Here is a 4,229-nt window from a genome sequence, read left to right as displayed (position 1 = left end):
AGGTGATGTGGTCACTCCCTGGGGGACTGCTGTCAGGCCCAGCCACCCACCCTTGGCAGCACTGTCCCATCTCAGCACTGGACTTTCTCAGATCCTGCAGAGGGCACAGCCTCCAGCCCAGGAGGGGCAGCCCCTTGGTGCAGCCCAAGCTCTCCATGGGCCTGGAGCATCCCTGCCAGCCCTGCACTCCCTCTTCTCCCAGGTCCCGCTTTTCAAGTGTCAGCCAGCAGAGAGGCTCCGTCCTCCCTTCCCTATGTGTCTCCTGGGCTGAAACTTGGGGTGCATTGGGACAGGGATGGTGCTTTCCTCAGGCCCATTTAGGGAGGGGACTGGCTCCCAACTTGGCACAGGTCCTCAGCTCTGCCTTGGTTGCCTTAGAGTGACATGGATCAGTCAGTGCCCTGAAAGTAAATGGAAGAGACTGTCCCTGCTGTTGGGAGGCTGGTCTAGGGATGGAGGACTTGGCAGGTCCTCCCAGTCTATCAGGCCTGGACAGCACTGTCCTGTCTCAGGACTCAGAAAGTCCGGACCTGGGATGGGACGGTGCTGCCCAGGGTGGGTGGCCAGGGCTTGACAGCAGTCCCCCAGGGAGTGACCACATCAGCCAACGAGGGTCCAGGGAGCCTGGCCTGAGACCCACCCAGTGCATTGAGGGTGCACCTGGAGCCCACCCCACGTGATGCCCCCACAGCCCTCGCAGGGTCTGACCTCCCAGCATGCACCTGCCTCTCCCTGCACCCCAGATGTCCACCCTGCCTTTTCCCTGACTTCCTCCATCCTGTCCAGCAGGATGGGCTGGTCAGTGGGACAGCCTCTGTGCACATTTTGTGGCAAGTAGGAGTGACACATCATTCCTGGGAGGCCCCATGGTTCCTGCCAAACCCAACCCCAGAATTCTCCCTGAGGTGGTTTTACCAAACCCATAACCCAGAGCTATTGTGGTTTGGGGGTCAGCACCCACCAGTGCCAGGGCACTGCTGGGAGGCTGGGACCTGACCAAAGCCCATGGTGTCTGTGGCCTGAGGACAGGGTGTCTTGGGGCCATGAGGACAGGCTACCAATGGCCGTTGGGTCATAGGGCCTGAGCCCCAGTGTTTGTCCTTCCCTGGCTCCTTCTGGTTCAGTCCCATCAGGGCTCTGGATCCCAAGACGCAGCATGCAAGGTTCCCTTCAGGAATCCTGGTGGCTTGGCTTACTTTGTCATGTTTCATCTGATAGCAAAAATATCAGATCGGCTGCACAGAAAAATGGCTCAAAGTACTTAATGACCAGAAGAAATCTAGGAGCAGCAAGAAGGTAATGTGGAGAGGGGAGGACCTCCATGACTGGTGTCTGCAGAGCCAGGGGTACAGTCACTCAGTGCAGTGACCTGGCACCACCTGCCTTTCAGAGGGTGGGTAGCATACTGTCCTTACCTGGGGGACAGCAGGCCTGGTCATCGGCTTTTCTCCCTGTCCCTGCAAGCATCACATTGCTGGAAGAGAATCTCATGCCAGAGCTTGGACCATCCCTAGCTTGGGGGTTAGGGGTTGTCTCTTGGTGACCTAAATGAAAAAATAGGTCCAGATCAGAGTTCCTGATGCAGAGCACTCACCCACTCTTTGAATCATGGGAGGGGAGGCCTAGTCCTAGGTAAACCTAAACTCTTTGAGGAACCACAGAGCCCAAGGCTGGAAACCTCCAGAATCCTCCAGCCCCCGATCCTCCCCGGGGACCTCTGTGGCCTGTCTCAACAGAGCACTCTTCTATCTGTAGATGTCTCAGCTGCTCTACAAGGGAGTCCCATTTCAGGTGTGGGGCTGGGTATGGTCACTCCTGCTGGATGTCTAGAAGGTGAAAACCAAGGACCTAGGAAAATACCAGATACAGCCTTTCCACCATCATCCAGAGCAGGACAAACATGCCAGGTGGTGTCAGGAGCCCAGGTCTCCAGCCGGAGGGAATGTCAACCCTGCAGTGGGAGCCCATAACGCATCCTAGGCACAGATGCTAATGTAGGCACCGCAGGTAAGCTGGGCTTGGTACCCCTCCCTGGCTTCAGAAAGAAGCCAAATGAGCTTTCTGCAGAATGAAAACTCTTTTCCATCCAGAAGCACTGCTGACTGTTTGGTGGTTGCTGTTAGGGAAGTGAGCCTTTTGTCTATTCTGAGGTTGGGCTGGTTTCTCCTCTTGGCCCTGCCCTACAGACCATAAAGGAAAACAGCAAGAAGTCCCCAGCAAACATCCACAGATGGCCCTGGACATCAGCCACATTCGGAGAAACATGTCATGTTCTGGGAGGGCTAAGGCATCGAGTAAGGACTATGGGGCTGGAGGATCCCAGGGCAGGTGGGGCAATCCAGAGCCATGGGGGCTTCCATGGGAATTGGGAGGTCCCAAGGCAGAGGTAGGGGTTCCACAGGAGGAGTCACAGAGCCACCAAGCGCTCTCCTGGCCCAGGGAGCAGTCAACACCATGGACTGAACACCCACTGGGCTAAGCCCTGGGCCAGGCTGGGGCATGTGGGGCCAGGAGGCAGCTCAGAGTGGGAGACAGAGAGACAAGTGTGCTCAGAGGGCACCCGTATCTGCATATAATGTGGTCCTGAGTTTCTGGCTGGGAAGTGCTTCCAGGGTTTCATATGTGTTATGGAGATGCTTCCTCTCTCCAACGTCACTGTGCAGGAATCCCAGTGAATATATTACCACCATCTTGGAGCTCAGTGCCCTCATAGTGTAACAGCACCAGCAGATCTGCCTGTGCACAGACTTCCTGTACTACCTCACTCCTGAGGGGAGATGCTTCTGCAGGGCCTGCGACCTGGTGCACAACTTTAGACACCATCATCCTGGAGCGGCACTGCACCCTCACTAGCCAGGGTGTTGATGACTTCCTCAATGCCAAGGCCACATTCAAGATTTTTGACTTCAGTGATGTGTTTGTGCTGAGCAAGGTGGGCTTCTCCGGGATCTTAATTCAGGAGGTAGAATGCAGCTTGAGATCTAGTGTCTGATCAAAGAACTTGAACTTGACCTGGAGGGCTCTGGGGAGCCATGGAAGGTGCTGGATAAAGGAGGGACAGTCATATATGTTTTAGAGATGACTGTGGAAGGCTGCCTGGAAGGAGTGAACAAGAGCCAGGAGACCAGGGAGGGAGTTTGTGGGGCAGGTCTGGAGATGGCAAGGGAGGGATCCTGCTTGGATGAAAAGTCTTCAGGGACTGTCTCAGGTTACACTCAGGTGACCTCAGAGCTACTGTGTTCAGGGTTCTTGTCTACAGGATGAAAATAAGGAGGAGTTGTCAGACAAGGACATATACATGGTGGCTGGCATCTTCATGAGAGCCAATCGTGGTCCTGGTGTGGACTACTGTGGGAACAGGGGTCTCCATCCAGGGACGTGGTGGATGGACCCTACATCACTCCATTCTGCCCTTCCTTTCCCTCCCATTCTCCTGAGGGACTCAGTGCATGGGCACTGACCAACCTCTGGTGCTGAAGCAGCCAAGAGACCCAAGCCTGCCTGGCTGCCACTTAGGATATGACAGCAGAGCCAGTGGCCTCTACTGGATCCTGGTACCCCTCAGAAGACACCCAGACACTGGGAGTGCTGCCAACTTGTGGTGCAAGAGTTCTGAGGGATGGCAATTCTGAAGACATTGAATGGTGGGTGCCGGGCCTCATGGCTGTTCCCCAGCCCCTCTCATTGGCTCTGCTCCAGGTGGAGAAGGGGGATGATGTATCTGTCAGTTCTGCCATTTTAGCCTAGCAGGAAAAGAAGCAGAGCCCAGAAGCAGGGCCTGGTACCCAGCCTGCCTAACAAGGGAGAATTTGTAGGCTTTGTGGACGGAAAGATCTGGGACTCCATGTCACCCACTAACTTGCTGAGACATTAGTAAAATCAGGTTTCTTTTCTGAACTATGTTTCTGTCATCTGTACATTGAGAGGAATTTCTTTTACTCCTCGAGGCTGCTTGGAGAATTAGTGACAGTGTGTGTAGAGCATGTGCCACCCAGCAGGCATTTGGTGTCGAGACCACACCTCCTCCCCCTTCATTTTCAGCCTAAATTTGCATTTTGTTCTTAAGACTTTCACTCGCCTTAATTTTGCTCTTTCCTCTGATTCCCACCTTATCGTCTATCCCATGGAGTCACTAGGATCTAAGTGGGTAACAGTCATGTATGCATGTATGTGTATGTATGTATATACTTTGTTGGTGTTGGAGTGTGGTGTGTGAATGTGTGTGTGTG

General features: G+C 54.4%; 1 long non-coding RNA gene across 1 annotated transcript; it reads left to right on the top strand.

The window, feature by feature from the left end:
- Window positions 1-811: 811 nt before the first annotated feature.
- On the top strand, window positions 812-3,897 carry LOC129528241 (uncharacterized). Its single transcript, XR_008673484.2, has 3 exons — window positions 812-2,007; window positions 2,187-2,294; window positions 2,664-3,897. It is a non-coding gene; the product is annotated as an uncharacterized lncRNA (long non-coding RNA).
- The last annotated feature ends 332 nt before the right edge of the window (window positions 3,898-4,229 follow it).

This window comes from Gorilla gorilla, chromosome 17, assembly GCF_029281585.2.
Source record: "Gorilla gorilla gorilla isolate KB3781 chromosome 17, NHGRI_mGorGor1-v2.1_pri, whole genome shotgun sequence".
Taxonomy (NCBI): Eukaryota; Metazoa; Chordata; class Mammalia; order Primates; family Hominidae; genus Gorilla; species Gorilla gorilla.
Note: the sequence above shows the minus strand (reverse complement) of the source record. Positions and strands in the feature narration are given on the sequence as shown.